This window comes from Mus musculus, chromosome 16 (genome assembly GCF_000001635.26).
Source record: "Mus musculus strain C57BL/6J chromosome 16, GRCm38.p6 C57BL/6J".
NCBI lineage: Eukaryota > Metazoa > Chordata > Mammalia > Rodentia > Muridae > Mus > Mus musculus.
In genome coordinates this window covers 12,365,530-12,384,656 of record NC_000082.6, presented here as the reverse complement: position 1 = coordinate 12,384,656, position 19,127 = coordinate 12,365,530, and the positions used below count along the sequence as shown (strand labels likewise).

The following is a 19,127-nucleotide window of genomic DNA, read 5'->3' as shown; positions in this document are numbered from 1 at the left end:
CATTTTCCTTTACAATGGAATAATATTCTATTTTATGTAGGTGCTACGTTTTATAATCTGATAAAGGACATTTGTTTCTATTTCCTGGCATGCTGGCTGGTCAATTTGACACAAGCTAAAGTAATCTGAAAGGAGAGAAACCAATTCATCCATATGATCAGGTTGTCAGCAAGCTTGCAAGGCATTTTCTTAATTAGTGATTGATGGGGAAGGACCCAGCCCATTGTAGAAAGGGCCACCCCTGGGCTTCTAGTTCTATGTCCTATAAGAATAAAAGCTGAGCAAGTCATAATGAGCTACCCAGTAAAAGTTCCTGTCCTGACTACTTTCTGTGATGAACAATGATGTAGAAGCATAAGCCAAATAAACCCTATCCTGCCAAATTGCTTTTGTCATGGTGTTTCATGACAGCAGTAGTAACCCTAACTAAGACAACTAGCTATTGTGAACCTAGCAGCAGTGACTACACCTGAGCAATCACCTGCAAAGTAGAATATAGCTTTGAGCATATGACAGGGAGTAGTATATTTGTATAGCTAGGTCATATGGTAGGTTTCTTTTTATATTTTTGAGAATTCACCATAATTATTTAAATAGTTCACTATTCCACCAACAGTGAATGACGGCTTTCCTCTCCCCACATCCTTGCCAGAATTTGTTGTGAGTTGTTTTAGCTATTCTGACTTAATATGGAGTGCTGCTTTATCTACCACTCCTCTTCTTCTAACTTTACAAATGTAGTAAAATTTCCCTTTCCAAATCTGGTGAATAAAATATAAGGTACTTAGTAAGATAACATGAAGCCCCCTTAAGGCCTCAGTTAAAAAAAACAACACATACACAGGTATGAGGGCACATGACTTTAATCCCAGTAATAGGGAGGCAGAGGCTGGCAGATTTCTGCAGTTCAAGGCCAGCCTGGTCTACACAATGGGTTCTAGGAAGGCCAGGGCTATGAGAGAGAGAGAGAGAGAGAGAGAGAGAGAGAGAGAGAGAGAGAGAGAGGGAGAGGGAGAGGGAGAGAGAGAGAGAGAGAGAGAGAGAGAGAGAGAGAGAGAGAGAGAACATCATCAATCTGTTTCATTTGGTTGCCCAAATTGAGTCATATAGGAAAATCAGAAGAGAAAAATAACATCCCATCTGTGGAATTCATAAACCTGGTGCCAAGAAATTAGCAGCTGTAGGCTCTGCAAAGGCAATAGTATTCTAATGGATTTACAAATAAATAGCCTCAACTCCCCAGGCACAGGATAAAAGTCAATTGAATGGATTAATAAACAAAATCCATGTGTCGCTTGTCTATAAGAAATTCATCTTACCTTCAAAGACAGAAGCTCCCTGAAAGTGAAATGATGGAAAAACAATACAAACATTGCTATCCTAATGATATGTATTAAAATAGGCTTCAAATGAAATTCAAAGGAGAATAAAGAATGACGCTTTGCTTTTGGCTACACAGTGGGAGAAGTGACTGGATAGAAGTAAGAATAAACCAGAGACAGTAACAGTCATCTGGAAAAATGGATACCCTAAGAGTAAGGTGAGAAATTAGCAAAGAAATGTAATAAAAACTAGGCACTGCCCTCCCCTCTCCCCATAACACTATCCTGAATCCTCACTCCTCACCTCTTTACTCTGTACCTGCCCCCAACTGAGGCCCAGAGACTCCCTGCTGGATCAGAGACCACACAGGATGCCAGAACTCCAGGAAGGCCATGAGCCCACAGACATCCTTCTTAGTGTACAGACCCCAGACACTATTCCCAATCCTCCTTCCCTCCTCATCACCATGTCATATCCCCCAACTCTGGCTCAGATCACCTTCTCAAGAAGAAGACAAGAGTGGACAAGAGAACTTGCTGGCAAACAGAAGTCCAGCCACCACCTTGGGTGGAGACCTACTTCAAAAGCACAGGACACACAGTCCAGCAGACCAGAGAGGAAATAGAAATCAAGAAACTAAACATCCATCCAACAAGACAAATCCAGAAATCAGCATCTAGACCTATAATTACCCCAAACTCTGATGCCTAGAGGGCAGCATAAGGATACAATCAACAAAAGTCAGGGCAACATGTCCCTACCAGAGTCCAGATATGTCACTTCAGCAAGCCCTGAATATTTCAACACAGCTAAAGTACAAGAACACGACCTTAAAATCAATCTTATGAAGATAATACAGATTCTTAAACAAGTGAATAAATCCCTTAAACTGAGTAAAAGACAAACTAAAGAATTGGAGAAAATGAGGTAATCCCTTTTAAAAAGCCAAGAACGCAAAGAAAAAGCAAACAGTTGAAGGAAACAAAGCTGTTCAAGACCTAGAAATGGAAAGAGAAGCAATAAAGAAAACCGTATCAATTCCTACAAACCGTAGGAATTCCAGAAAAGGAAAATGTAGGTAATCAAACAGGAACTACAAAACGTAAGTATCACCTACATAATATAAAAGATGAAAAAGAAAATCTCAGGTGTTGAAGATACTGTAGATGAAATAGATAACATCAGTCAAAGAAAATAACACAGCTAAAAAGTTTCTAACACAAAACATCCAGGAAATTTGGGACACCATGAAAAGAACAATGTAAGAATAATGGGAAATGTAAGAAAATGTAAGAACAGAAGCAGAAAAACCCTGGCTCAAAGGCCTAGAAAATATTTCCAGCCAAAGTGTAGAAAAAAATTTCTTAACCTAAAGAAGGAGATGCCTATACAGGTACAAGAAGCACACAGAACACCAAATAGATTGGAGCAGAAAAGAAAGTCCCCTTGCCACATAACAATCAAAACACTAAGCATAAGGAAAATGAAAGAATATTAAAAGCACAAGAGGAAAATGTCAAGTACCATATAAAGGTAGACTTATTGGAATTACGCCCTGCTTCTCATTGGAGACTCTAAACAAAAAGGGTTAGAGAGTGGACTTATTTCCTGGCAACAGGCATCCATGGTATTGAGCTGGTCACAATGGCAGGTGAAGAAGTGAATGAAGATTATCTCATATGCCCCAGTATGAATTCCCATATTCCCAGGGGAATGCCAAGGCCAAGAAGCGGGAGTGGGTGGGTAGGGGAGCAGGGTGGGTGGAGGGTATAGGGAAATTCTAGATATCATTTGAAATTTGAAATGTATATAAAGAAAATATCTAATAAAGAAATTCATGAGTCTTTAAGAGCCCTGGAGAGCTCCCGGGGTGCTGTGGACGACCTGCTGAAGACCATGATGTCTGTTTCTAGAGACCAGTTGTTGCAGAAGTTGGACCTATTGGAACAGGCAAAGATGGATTTAGTTTCTGCATACACCTTAAATTCAATGTTTTGGGTTTATTTGGCAACTCAACAAGTTAATCCCAAAGAGCATACTGTGAAGCAGGAATTGGAAAGAATCAGAGTCTACATGAACAGAGTCAAAGAAATAACAGACAAAAGGAAGGCTGCGAAGCTGGACAGAGATTTGTCAAAAATGCACTCTGGGAACCCAAACCAAAAAACACACCACAAGTGGCTAGTAAATGGAAAAGTAAACACTAATCTTTTGGTTTTGTACAGATTTTCAAAAAAGTACGTCATTTTTATCAGTTTACAATGTAGTTATGTGACCATTGGAATTAATGTATAAATTTAAACATTAAATTTGTGATACTGATTCTTTTTTTTTTTTTTTGCTGAGAAAAAAAAAGGGTTAGAGAGATGTCCTGCAGGCTATACGAGACCACAAATACCACCCAAGAACACTATATACAGTAAAACTTTCAATTACCATAGAAGGAGAAAATAAGACATTCCATAATAAAGCCAAACACAAGCAGTATTTATCTACAAATCCATCTTTGCAGAAGGTGCTAGGAGGTAAACTCCAACCTAAAACCAGGTTAACTACAACCATAGAAACACATCAAATAAATAATCTCAGAACAGGAAAATCAAAAGGAAAATCTCACACACACACACACACATACACACATATACACACACAGCACTATTACCACTCACATTTGTAAAAAGAAATATTACTAATGCTTAAATCACACATCAACTCTCACACATTGATAGTGGGAGACTTCAATGCACCATACTCACCAATGGGCAGGTCGTCCATCCAAAAACTAAAGAGAAATTCTAGAGCGAATGAACTTATCAGATATCTACAAAATGTTTCACACGAACACGAAAGACTATACCTTCTTCTTTACACCTAAAGGAACTTTCTCCAAAATTGACTATAAAGCAAGATACAACAGATACAAGAAAATTGAATTAACCTCTACATACTACCAAACCACTTCAGATTAAAGTCAGATTTCAACAACAGAAAGTGTATCACTTCTGGAAACTGACCAACTCTTTACTGAATTGCTACTGGGTCAAGGCAAAAAATAAAGTAACTAAAGAGTGTCTGGAATTTAATGAAAATGCATATATGAAATAATCAAGCTTATGGGACATGATGAAAGTGGTATTAAGATGAAATTTCACAAGACTAAGTGCCTACCAAAAAAACCAACCAACCAACCAACCAACCAAACAAATCAAACTGGAGAGGTCTCATACAAGCAACTTGACAGCACACCCAAAAGCCAACACCACCACCACCAATCACAGCATTAAAAAAAAAAAAAAAAAAAAAGAGGATCAAAGAGTTGGTCCTTCAAAAAAATCAATGAAGTAGACAAACCCTTAACCAAAATAACTAAAAGATGGAGAGTGAATACCCAAATTAACAGCATCAGAAATGAAAAGGGAAGCATAACAATAGACATTGAGGAAACCCAAAAAATCATTAGGTCTTACTTTTAAAATATGTACTCCAAAAAATTGGAAAATCTAAAAGAAATTGGTAATTTTCTACATACATACCACTTACCAAAATTAAATCAAGATCAGATAAACAATTTAAACAGGCATATAACCCCTAAGGAAATAGAAAATAGAGCATCCATTAAAAGTATCTCAATCAAACCAAACCAAACTAAACAAATGAACAGTCCACAGCCAGATGATTTTAGCATAGAATTCTACCAGACTGTCAAAAAAAGTTAACACTAATATTACTCAAATAATTCTGCAAATAGGAACAGAAGGAACATTGCACATTTCATTTTATATGACCACAGTCATCTTGATACCCAAACCATACAAGGATTCAACAAAAAAAAAAAAAAAAAAAAGAGAGAGAGAGAGAGAGAGAAAATTACAGACCAATTTTTCTTATGAACATAGATGCAAAACTACTCACAAAATGAATCAAAGAACATGTCAAAAAGATCATCTGGAGGCACAGCGATAGTTCAACATACAAAAATCAGTCAATGTAATTCATTGTATAAACTGGAAAAAAGCACACACATATACATGGTCACCTCATTAGAGGCTTTGACGAAGTTCAACACTCCTTCATGATAAAAGCCTTGGAGTAGGGATACAGGTGATAGACCTAAACATAATAAAGGCAACTTACAGCAAGCCTATAGCCAACATTAGCTTACCTGGAGAGAAACTCAAAACAGTTCCACAAAAAGCAGGAGCAAAACAAGGTTGTCTACTCTGTCTATATCTATTTAATACAGTAATTGAAGTTTTAGCAGGAGCAATAAGACAACTGACAGAGATAAAGGGGATACAAATTGCAAAGGAAGAATTCAAAGTATCCTTATTTTCAGATGATATGATAGTATATATAAGCAACCTAAAAATTCTCCCAGGGAACTCCTACAACTGATAAATACATACTCAGTGGAGTAGCTAGATATAAGATAAAAAAAAACAAAACTCCAATACTTTCCTATATACAGATGGCAAATGAACTGAGAAAGAAATTAATGAAACAACATTCCTCACCATTTTCACAAACAATATAAAATGTCTTGGAGTAACTCTAAACAAGCAAGTGAAACACTTGTATGACAAAATCTTCAAGTCTTTGAAGAAAGAAATTGAAGAAGGTAGCAGAAAATACGATGTCCTATGCTCATGGAGCAGTAGAATTAGTGTAGTAAAATAGGTGTCCTACAAAAAGAAATATACAGATTCAATGCAATACTCATCAAAATGCCAACACAATTCTTTACAGACATTTAAAAGACAATGCTCAATTTCATATGGAAAACCAAAAACCCAGTATAGCTACAACATTCCTGAGATTTCAGGTTGTATTACAGAACTATAGTAATAAAACCTGCATTATATTGGCATAAAACACACACTAATCAATGGCATCGAATTGAAGATCCAGACATAAATTTACATACCTACGAACACCCAATTTTTTATTTAAAAAAAAAAGGAACTCGCACAATATATACTCACTGATAAGTGGATATTAGCCCAGAAACTTAGGATACCCAAGATATAAGATACAATTTGCTAAACTCATGAAATTCAAGAAGACCAAAGTGTGGACACTTTGCCCCTTCTTAGAAATGGGAACAAAACACCCATGGAAAGAGTTACAGAGACAAAATTTGGAGCTGTGACGAAAGGATGGACTATCTAGTGATTGCCATATGCAGGGATCCATCCCATAATCAGCTTCCAAACACTGACACCATTGCATACACTAGCAAGATTTTGCTGAAAGGACCCAGATATAGCTGTCTCTTGTGAGACTATGCCGGGGCCTAGCAAACACAGAAGTGGATGATCACAGTCAGCTATTGGATGGGTCACATGGCCCCCAATGGAGGAGCTAGAGAAATTACCCAAGGAGCTAAAGGGATCTGCAACCCTATAGGTGGAACAACAATATGAACTAACCAGTACCCCGGAGCTCTTGACTCTAGCTGCATATGTATCAAAAGATGGCCTAGTCAGCCATCACTGGAAAGAGAGGCCCATTGGACTTGCAAACTTTATATGCCCCAGTACAGGGGAACCCCAGGACCAAAAAGGGGGAGTGGGTGGGTAGGGGATTGGGGGATGGGTATGGCGGACTTTTGGGATAGCATTGAAAATGTAAATGAGGAAAATACCTAATTAAAAAAAAGATAGAAGTACACACTGGAGAAAAGAAAGCATCTTTAACAAATGGTGCTGGTCTACTTGGATGGCTGCATGTAGAAAATGCAAATAGACCCATATCTATAACCCTGCACAAAGCTCAAGCCCAAGTGAATCAAAGACCTGAACATAAAACCAAACACACTAAACATGATCAAAGAAAAAGTAGGCTATAGCCTTGAATGCATTGGCACAGGACAACACTTCCTGAACACAACACCAATAGTTCAGACACTAAGACTAACAATTAATAAATGGGACCTCATGAAACTGAAAAGGTTCTGTAAGGCAAAAGGAACGATCAAGGGGACAAAACAATAGCCTACAGAAAGGGAAAAGATTTTCACCAACCACATCTGACAGAGGGTTAATATCCAAAATATATAAAGAATTCATGAAACTAGATATCAACAAACCAAATAATCCAATTTAAAAATGGGGTACAGACCTAAATAGAGAATTCTCTACAGAGGAATTTCAAATAGCTAAGTGCTTGAAGAAATGTTCAACATCCTTAGCCAGCAGGGAAATGCAAATCAAAACCACTCTGAGATTCCATCTTATACCTGTCAGAATGGCTAAGATCAAAACCACAATCGATATAGTTCATGCAGGCAAGGATGTGGAGCAAGAAGAACACTCTTCCATTGTTTGTAGAAGTGCAAATTTAGACAACCATGTGGAATTCAATGTGGTAGTACCTTAGAAACTTGGGAATTGACCTACCTCAAGACTCGGCTATACTATTCTTGGGTATATACCCAAAAGACATTCAACCCTATCACAAGGACACTTGCTCAACTATGTTCATAGTAGCTTTATTCATAATAGCCAGCAACTGGAAACCATCTAGTATAACTCAGCTGAAGAATGGATAAAGAAAATGTGGTACGTTTACACAATCAAGTATTCCTCATCTGTTAAAATATTTTTTAAAATCATGAAATTTGCAGGGACATGGATTGAACTTGGAAAAAAAATCATCCTAAGTGAGGTAACTCAGACCTAGAAAAACATGACATATACTTACTTCTAAGTAAATATGAGTTGATAAGTAAGAAATAATCACATTACAATTCACAGACTCAGAGAAACTAAGTAACAATGAGAGAACTAAGGGGACCACATGGACCTCCCTGGGAAGGGGAAATTGAATAGATTTTGTGGGTGTACTGAAGACAGGTGGGGATGGGAACAGGTGTGATCAGGTACAGGATGGAGGGACATGGGAAAAACAAGAGACCATGAGGAAACATGACAGGAATTAGGGAGCATTTGAGGTACAATGTGAAAACCTAGTGCAGTGGAAACTTCCTGGAAGCTATGATGTTGATGCTAGAGTGCATTATTGGAAAGGATGATATGGAGCTTGAACTGAGCATCTTCTGAAAGCAGATGTGATGGTTTCAATGAAAATATCCCCAATATACTCATATAGAGTGGCATTATTGGAGGTGTGGCCTTGTTGGAGGAAGTGTGTCACAGGTTTTGAAGTTTCAGAACCTCAAGTGGGGCCCAGTAGCTCACTCTGTCTTCCTGCTGCCTAAGTATCAAAATATAGAAATCTAGGCTACTTCTCTAGGACCATGTGTGCCTACCAGCTAAAATGCTCCATGGCATGATGATAATCGACTACACTTCTCCACTGTAAGCTAACCTTAATTAAATGTTTTTCATTAGAAGAGTTGCTGTGGTCATGGTGTCTATTCATGGCAATGAAATGATAAGACCCCAGGCAAGGCTTCCAGTAGTAGGGCTGCCACACCAACCCATAAAACCTTCAATGTACAATCTGTCTTGCATGTAAGATGTGCAGGTTGGAATATGAGAAAGTGCCCTACCAATGACTGGTCTAACTTGAGGCCCACACCAGGAGAGGGAACCCATTCCTAATACTACCTGGATGGCCAGGAGCTAGAACCTGGATGTCTGAGAGACTTAAGGTACAACCAAACATGACTGTCAAAAAAAGAGTCAATGAAAAAATTCCTATATATTCTGTTATATTGTTGGTGCTTGCTTTGTCCCATTGTCATTAGAGATTTCATTCAGCAGCTGATGGGAACAGATGCAGTGACCCACAGTCAAACATTAGGCAGAGCTCTGGGAACCTCAAAGGAGAGAAGGAAGGAAAGATTTTATGAACTAGAGGAGACTAGGACACCAGGATAACACTGTCCATAGAATCAACTAAGAAGAGCTCAAAGGGGCTCATGGAGACTGAACCAGCAATCAAGGAACTTACATGGCTTGTGCTATGTCCTCTACATATTTGACTGTTTACCTTACTGTTTTTGTGGGACTCCTACTAACTCCTAATGGTGAGGGCTGTCTCTGACTTTTTGCCTGCTCTTGGGCCCCTTTTCCTCCTACTGGGTACCTATGTCTAGCCTTGATATGAGAGTTTGTGCCTAGTCTTATTGTATCTTGTCATGCCATGTTCAGTTGATTTCACTGGGAGACCTGCTCTTTGGGGGGAGAGACTGGAAAGAGTGGAGGGAGGGGAGACTGTAGTCTGACTGAATTGCATTAGAGAAGAATAAATTTAAAAAAGAAGGTAAATACAAATACATAAAACGGGCACTGTTGAGCCAGTCCCACAACACCTAGAGGAAGCTCCATTCCCAGGGTCTCTAATTTGCCCAGGATCATAGGATCAAAGATGAGGAGAACACAGCATCTGCCCTAACACCAGGAGTAACTGGGACCAGCAGGACCCAAGTATGCAGGAACTTCATCCAATTGGTGTCACAGGTTCCTTCCAGTCTGGGCCAGTGCCCTGAGCAGACCTTGGGTGCAAACTCTGCAGGCAATCCCACAACACCCAGAGGAAGCTCCACTCCAGAAACTCTAACATACATCACAGGATCCAAGGATCCAAGGATCCCTGGAGCTTGGTTACTCCAGCATCTCAGGGGTCCAGAGGCAGTTTGACTCCCAGGAGCTCTGACATACCAAGAATCTCAGGGTCACAGGATCCCAGAATCACAGGACCCTAGAGACAGCTGGATCCTTAGGAGCTCTGATACAACCAAGATCACAGGAAGCACAGGCTCCAGTCAGATATAGTGAGAGCAGATGGCAGTAGGCAAGCATAAGACAATAAGCAACAGAAGCCAAGGTTACTTGGCATCATCAGAACCAAATCCTACCACCTTAGCAAGTCCTGGATACACCATCACACCAAAAAAGCAAGATTCAAATCGAAAATCACTTCTCATGGTGATGATAGAGGACTTTAAGAAACACATAAATAATTCCCTTAAAGAAATACAGGAGAACACAGGTAAATAGCTAGAAGTTTTTAAAGAGGAAATACAAAAATCCTTTAAAGAATTACAGGAAAACATAATCAAACGGGTGAAGTAAATGAACAAAACCATCCAGGATATAAAAATGGAAATAGAAACAATAAAAAAAATCACAATGGGAGACAACCTGGAAGATAGAAAACCTAGGAAAGACACCAGGAGTCATACATGCAAGCACCACCAACAGAATACAAGAGATAGAACCTCAGGTGCAGATGATATGATAGAAAACATGGACATAATAGTCAAACAAAACGTAAAAAGCAAAAAGCTCCTAACCCAAAACATCCAGGACATCCAAGACACAAGAAGATGATCAAACCTAAGGAAAATAGGTATAGAAAAGAGCAAAGATTCCCAACTTTAATGGCTAGAAAATATCTTCAATAAAATTATAGAAAACTTCCCTAATCTAAAGAGATACCCATGAACATACAAGAAGCCTACAGAACTCCAAATAGACTAGACCAGAAAAGAAATTTCTAACATCACATAATAATCAAAACACCAAATGCACTAAACAAAGAAAGAATATTAAAAGCAGTAAGGGAAAAAGGTCAAGTAACATATAAAGGCAGACCTATCAGAATTACACCAGACTTCTCACCAGAGACTATGAAAGCTAGAAGATCCTGGGCAGATGTCATATAGACCCTAAGAGAACACAAAGCCCAGGTTACTATACCCAGCAAAACTCTCAATTACCATAGATGGAGAAACAAGATATTCCATGATAAAACCAAATTTACACAATATCTTCCCATAAATCCAGCCCTACAAAGGATAATAAATGGAAAACACCAACACAAGGAGGGAAACTACACCCTAGAAAAAGCAAGAAAGTAATCTTTAAAGAAACCCAAAAGAAGATAGTCATACAAACATGGTAATACCTCTAACAACAAAAATAACAGGAGGTAGCAATTGCTTTTCCTTAATATATCTTAACATTAATTCCCCAATAAAAAGACATAGGCTAACAGACTGGACATGTAAACAGGATCCAGCATTTTTCTGCATACAGGAAATGCAACCCAGTGACAAAAACAGATATAACTTCAGATTAAAAAGTTGGAAAATAATTTTCAAAGCAAATGGTCCCAAGAAACAAGATGGAGTAGCCATTCTAATATTGAATAAAATCAACTTTCAACCAAAAGTTATCAAAAAAAGAGATAAGGAAGGACACTCTATACTCTCCAAAGGAAAAATCTACCAAGATGAACTCTCAATTATGAACATAACATCTATGATCCAAATGCAAGGGCACCCACATTCATAAAACAAACTTTGATAAAGCTCAAAGCACACATGGAACTCCACACATTAATAGTGGGAGACATCAACACCCCACTCTCATCAATGGACAGATCATGGAAACAGAAACTAAATGGAGACACATTGAAACTAACAGAAGTTATGAACCAAATGGATCTAACAGATATTTATAGGACATTTCATCTTAAAGCAAAAGAAGATACCTTCTTCTCAGCACCTCTTGGTACCTTCTCCAAAACTTACCATGTAATTGGTCACAAAACAGGCCTCAACAGATACAGGAAGACTGAAATAATCCCATGCATCCTATCAGATCACCACAGACTAAGACTGCTCTTAAATACCAACAAAAACAATGGAAAGCACATATATATATGAAAGCTGAACAATGCTCTACTCAATGACAACTTGGTCAAGGAAGAAATAAAGAAATAAAGAAAAAAACTTCTTAGAATTTAATGAAAATGAAGACACATCATACCAAAACTTATGGGATACAATACAAGCAGTGATAAGTGCCTCCAAACAGGAACTGGAAAGAGTTAACACTAGCAGCTTGACAACAGACATGAAAGCTCTAGAACAAAAAGAAGCAAATACACTCAAAAGGAGTAGATGGCAGGAAATAAACTCAGGGCTGAAATCAACCAAATAGAAACAAAAAGAACTAAAAAATAATCAACAAAATCAGAAGTTGGTTCTTTGAGAAATCAACAAAATAGATAAACCCTTAGCCAGACTAACCAAAGGGCACAGAGACAGTACCCAAATTAACAAAATCAGAAATGAAAAAGGGAGATACAACAAAAGAAACTGAGGAAATTAAAAAAATCATCAGATATTACTAAAAAAGCCTATAGTCAACAAAACTGGAAACTCTGGATGAAATGGATAATTTTCTAGACAGATACCAGGTACCAAAGTTAAATCAGGATCAGATAAACCAACAAAACAGTCCCATAACCCCTATAGAAATAGAAACAGTCAATAAAAGTCTCCCAACCAAAAAACCCCAGGACCAGATGGCTTAGTACAGAATTTTATCATACCTTCAAAGACCTAATACCAATACTCTTCAAACTATTCCACAAAATAGAAATAGAATGAACACTACCAATTTGTTCTATGAAGCCACAATTACTCTGATACCAATACCACACAAAGACACAACAAAGAAAGAGAACTTCAGACTAATTTCCCTATGAATATCGATGCAAAAGTACTCAATAATATTCTCTCAAACTGAATCCAAAAACACATTAAAACGATCATTCAGCATGATTGAGTAGGTTTCATCCCTGGGATGCAGGAATGGTTCAATATACAGAAATCCATCAATGTAATCCACTACATAAATAAGCTCAAAGGAAAAAAAAAAACACATGATAATTTCATTAAGATGCTAAAAAAGCATTTGACAAAATTCAGCATCCCTTCAAGTTAAAAGTCTTGGAAAGATCAGGAAATCAAGGCCCATAGCTAAACATAGTAAAAGCAATATACAGCAAGTCAGTAGCTAACATCAAACTAAATAGTGAGAAAGTGGAAACAATTCCACTAAAATCAGGGACTAGACAAGGCTGACTACTCTCTTCCTATCTATTCAAAATAGTACTTGAAGTTCTAGCTAGAGCAATTAGACAACAAAAGGAGGTCAAGGGGGTACAAATTGGAAAGAAGAAGTCAAACTATCACTATTTGCAGATAATATAATAGTATACTTAAGTGACCCCCCAAAATTCCACCAGAAAACTCCTAAAGGTGATAACAACTTCAGCAAAAATGCCTGATATATAATTAACACAAATCAGTAGCATTCCTATAATCAAAGGATAAACAGGCTGAGAAAGAAATTAGAAAAGCAACAACCTTCACAATAGTCATAAATAATATTGCATACCTTGGCGTGACTCTAACCAAGCAAGCAAAAGATACATATGACAAGAACTTCAAGTCTCTGAAGAAAGAAATCAAAGAAGACATCAGAATATGGGACAATCTCCCATGCTTATGAAGTGGCAGAATTAAATAGTAAAAATGGCCATCTTGCTGACATCAATCTGTAGATTCAGTGCAATCCCCATCAACATTCTAAATCAATTCTTCATGGAGTTAGAAAGAGCCATTATTAAATTCATTTGGAATAACCAAAAACAAAACAAACAAACAAACAGGATAAGGAAAGCTATTCTCGACAATAAAAGAACATCTCGGAGAATCACCATCCCTGACATTAAGTTGTATTACAGAGCAACAGTGATAAAAGCTTTGTGGTACTGGTACAAAGACAGGCAGGAAGATGAATGGAATATAATTGAAAACCTAGAAATGAACCCACACACTTATCTTGATCTTTGACAAAGGAGCTAAAACCATCCATTGGAAAAAACACAACATTTTTAACAAATGGTGCTGGTTCAAAGGGTGGTCAGCATGTAGAAAAATGCAAATCAACCCTTTCTTATCTCCTTGTACAAAGCTCAAGTCCAAGTTGATTAAGGACCTCCACATAAAACCAGACACACTGAAACTTACAGAGGAGAAAGTGAGGAAGACCCTCAAACACATGAGCACAGGGAAAACTTTCCTGAACAGAGCACCAATGGCTTATGCTCTAAGATCTTGATCAACAAATGGGACCTCATAAAATTGCAAAGATTCTTTAAGGCTCTGTAAGACTCTGTCAATAGGACAAAAGGGCAACCAACAGATTAGGAAAAGATCTTCACCAATCCGACATCCAGTAGAGGGCTAATATCCAATATATACAAAGAACTCAAGAAGTTAGACTGCAGAGATTCAAATAACCCTATTAAAATATGGGGTACAGAGCTAAACAAAGAATTTTCAACCAAGGAATATTGAATGGCTGAGAAGCACCTAAAGAAATGTTCAACATCTTTAGTCATCAGAGAAATGCAAACCAAAACAACCCTGAGATTCCACCCACACCACTCAGAGTGGCTTAGTTCAAAAACTCAGATGCCTGTGAGGATGTGTAGAAAGAGGAACACTCCTTCATTGTTGGTGGGATTGCAAGCTGGTACAACCACTCTGGAAATCAATCTGGCAGTTCCTCACAAAATAGGACATAGAATTACCTGAGAACCCAGCTATACCACTCCTAGGCATATACCCAAAAGATTCTCCAACATATAAAAAGGACACATGCTCCACTATATTTATAACAGCCTTATTTATAATAGCCAGAAGCTGGAAAGAAACCAGATGTCCTTCCACAGAGGCATGGATACAGACAATGTGGTGCATTTACACAATGGAGTACTACTTAGCTATTAAAAACAATGGATTCATGAATTTCTTAGGGAAATGTATGGAACTAGAAATTATCAATCATTCTGAGTCAGATAACACAGTCACAGAAGAACACACATGGTATGTACTCACTGATAAATGAATATTAGCCCAGAAGTTCAGAATACCCAAGATACAATTCACAGACCACATGAAGCTTAAGAAGAAGGAATATCAAAATGTGGGTGCTTTGGTCCTTCTTAGAAAGTGAACACCCTCATAGAATTAGGGTAAGGAGGGATGAGTGATTTCCTGGAGGGTGGAAACTGGGAAAGGGGATAACATTTGAAATGTAAATAAAAAGAAAATATCAATTAAAAAAAACTGAAGGAAAAAATAGGCAGTGTTCATGTCATATAAATTTAATCAGCACTCTTTTGTTTTATTTTCTTAAAATTTTTATTTGTTAATTTTTATTTAAAATATAATTTTTAATTAAAATGTAGTTACACTACTTTCCCTTTTCTCCTCTCCATCACTAGTTCCTTCGTTCAACCCCCTCACATTTTCTACTCTCAAACTGATAGCTTCTTTTTCTATGTTATTGTTACAAATATTTAAGTACAACCTGCTGAGGACAGTTTTGTTGCTTGTGTTTGTTTATATGTCTTCAAGGCTTTGTATAGATAGGTAATCAGGTGTCTCATTCTTTAGAGAGGTTAATTCTCCATACCTCAGTAGTCATTAGCTGTCTACAGTTTTTTGTTTAGAGGTGGGATCCTGTGCGATTCATTCTCTCTTTTGCATTATTATGTCTAGTGATACTGTCATTATTCAGGTCCTGTTTATGCTGCCATTTCTAGGACAGACTGTTTCCACAGCAGACTTTCTGGCTTTTACAACCTTGACACAACCCTTCCCTTGATATGGTCTGCCAAGGACCAGCCTCTCCTAGGTTCAGTTTCCTGACAGAAAGGGTGTCTGGGGGCAAAAACAAATGACTGGAAGTCAAATCACGGGTCTAAGGTGATGGCCTATGTTCTGTTTGAGTTGGCTCCCTAAGCAGCTCTCTATAGATAGCTTTTAGCTCTGTAGCCTGCTCAAGATAGATTTTCAGGTTGTTCTCTCTGTATGTCCTGTTCTGCTCTCAACAGCTTTTTCTTGCTATTTAAAAACAAAACAAAACAAAACAAAACAAAACAAAACAAAACAAAACAAAACAAAACAAAACAAAACAAAAACCTCTCTGTTCAAGACAGATAACTTTCTGCTTGAGACAGCTCTCTCTGATTGAGATAGCTCTCTCTGCTAGTTAAAATTCTAAAAGCTCTCTGGACAGCTCATGAGTTTTCTGACCAAAGTCAGAAAAGCTGCTATAAAAAAATTCTTGGATCTTCCAACCAAGTCATAAATTTTGTTTTAAAAAAATTCTAAAAGTAATTCTTGAGTTTTCTGGTCAAAATCAGGATGCCATAAAAAAATAATTCTAAAAGAGCTGTGTTTGCTTTTCAGATAGCCTTCTCTGCATAGCTGCTAGAGAACATTCTAAAAGAGCAATGTCAGCTCTCTAAGTCATTCTTAGATTTTCTGATCAAAAAATTCCAAAAGAGCTATGAAAAATTCTTAAAGACCTGTGTTTGCTTTCCATGGATTTCCTAACTAAAATCAGAGATCCTGTTGAAAAGATTCTTGAAGATCTGTGTTCACTCTCCAGAGGTCTCCAGACAGCTGAGCTCTCGCTAGAAAAAAGAAAAAAAAAAATCAAAAAAGGAATATCTATCACTTTCTGCTAGTGAAGAGGTCAGCTCAGAGTTGTTGGAAAATTCCATCACACCCCTCCCCTCCTAGAAACGACAGGACAGAGATCATGTAGACACCCCTCCCTTCCTGGAAGACCACTTGGGGGGACCGACCCTGTGCTACCCCTTGCTACCTCATTCCCTAAGGACAAATCAGTTTAAAAGTCACACTGCTCTGACAATCACATTGTACCTAATGGCTGCTGCTCTGTACAAAACTGGCCAAATGGGCTGCCAAGAGGTTGCTGCCTCTCCTTCATGTGCAGGACGACCCCAACATATTGGAACAATAAATTCCTCTTGCTTTTGCATTAATCCCCAGCTAGCCAAGGCTCATCAGAGTCTTACACTAACTCATCTCACACAGACCAAAAATCAGTTATTATTTATATATCAGTTCAATTATTTATTCCAGGTTTCCTTTGACCATCCCAGGAATCAGCATTCCTTGACCCTAGTCACTTGACTCTTAGGAAAAGGATAACAAGTACTTCCTTTTTTCTTTTTCTTCTTCTTCTGTTTTTTTTTTTTAAACATTGAAAAAAGAATTCAGAGATCTGCCTTCCTTTTTAAATTGAGCTGGGTGGGACCTTGTCTTGAAATTACCATCCCAACCACACCTGGACCTAAATTAGCTTTGTCCTAGGATGACCCTGACCTTGGGAATCTGCCTGCATTTGTATCTACCTGACTTTGTATCTTTCTGATAAGCTGGCTGATAGTGTAGCTGCCTCTGTTCTTTTAGATTTGTGGAGCTCCTCATATAATTTATATTGCATTCTTATATTTTGCGTAGTTGAGAAATTAGATATTTTCAAACTCATGGTTTTACACTTCTTTTCCTCATCCTTAAGGGCTGACCTGGAGGTCCCAGCATTTACCATTTTGCTGAGATATTAGCCACACCTTCATCTTCTGGACTCTGATTAACATGGAGTCATTAAAATTAACAGGGAAGACATTCCTCAAAAGGGGGAATGAGGAAATATGTACATTATCTTACAAACAAGACTTATATCCAACAACTGTCAATGATTGTTCCTGCTGGCTGTACTCTATGGGTGGGAAACCATGTTACACCATTCATTGCAAGAGCCATGCTGGAATCCCCAAGTCATAGATGCTGTATCTGGGTTACAGATGTAATTGCTTGGGCTGGGTTCCCATGGTCCATTGATCTTTGCATTGTGATCAGTTCTGATTGTCTGTGATGGTCTTCATTTGCTATATTGAGAAGCTTCTTTAAAGGCGTAATAGCTGCACTTACCTGTGGCTAAAAGAATAAGGTTTAGAATATATTAAAGGAATTCTGCTAACCTAGTCAAGTGAGGCTAGTAGATACTCGTCTAAGAATTATGATCTCTTTAGCCCCAGGATGTTCACTGGGTTTCTAGTAACAAGCATGATTTCTCTCCTGTTGGTAGGCCTTAAGTTCACTTAGACAGCTGTTGGTAACCACCAGCCTGTGAGTGCCACTATTGTACCTTTATGAATGTCTTGCCATGCTGATCATTGTTGAATCATAGGTGTCACAGCTGGGAAGAACTGACTATTAATTGTTTCTCTCCCTTGGCAGCTTACATAGTGCTTTCTGATACTATGGAGGCTAGACCACAAGAAGTTTAGCTACAGGTCAAAAAATCTCAGACCTGTGACCTTCAACCTCTGAGAACCATCCAAGGTAATATCCTATAGTTATTTATACTACACTAGCCAACCATTCAAAGGGGTTCTCTTCTTATGCTTGTTATTGGGATTTTTGTTAGTTTATGGGTCTTCTGGGGAGTGTTGTCAGTCCAAGTACCATAGCTTCATGTATATATGTATTATGTATGATGTACATTTATGTATTATATATAACTTCTAAGTAAATATAAAATAATTCCTTACCTCTTTATGAAACAGCTTCCATGTTTATCCCACCTTCCTCATTTTTCTGTAATGACCTCCCTCCCCAATTCTAAGTTAGACTCTCCTTACCCTTTTTTCCATTTCTCTCTTCATATCCCATGCATCCCGCTATTTCTCTCTCAATGCCCACTCCCATGGTCCATTTTCTGTGGTAACTCCATATTGTTTAATAATATCTGAAGTTTTGGAGATAGGAACTGCAGATGAAAGAAAACATACAGTATTTGTCTTCTTGGGTCTAGGTTACCTCCCTCAATATAATTGTTTTTAGAGCCATCCATTCACTTGCAAATTTCATGATTTCATTTTTCTTCATAGCTGAATTTTATATATATATATATATATATTTAAGATTAAAAATTCACAAATGAAACCTCATAAAACTAAAAGTGATTCTGTACAGCTACAGAGAGGAAGAGAATTGTTGCAGCTACATATCTGATAGAAGATCAACATCTAGAATTTACAAAGAACTAAAAACAAAACAGAACAAAAAAACAAAACAGTCAAGGAAACAAATGATCCTATTAATAATAGGCTAGGGATCTAATTAGAGGTCTCAATAAAAGAAATAAAAA

At 37.8% G+C, this 19,127-nt stretch overlaps 1 pseudogene; it reads left to right on the top strand.

The window, feature by feature from the left end:
* The first annotated feature begins 2,967 nt into the window (after window positions 1-2,967).
* On the top strand, window positions 2,968-3,530 carry Gm19571 (annotated as a pseudogene).
* The last annotated feature ends 15,597 nt before the right edge of the window (window positions 3,531-19,127 follow it).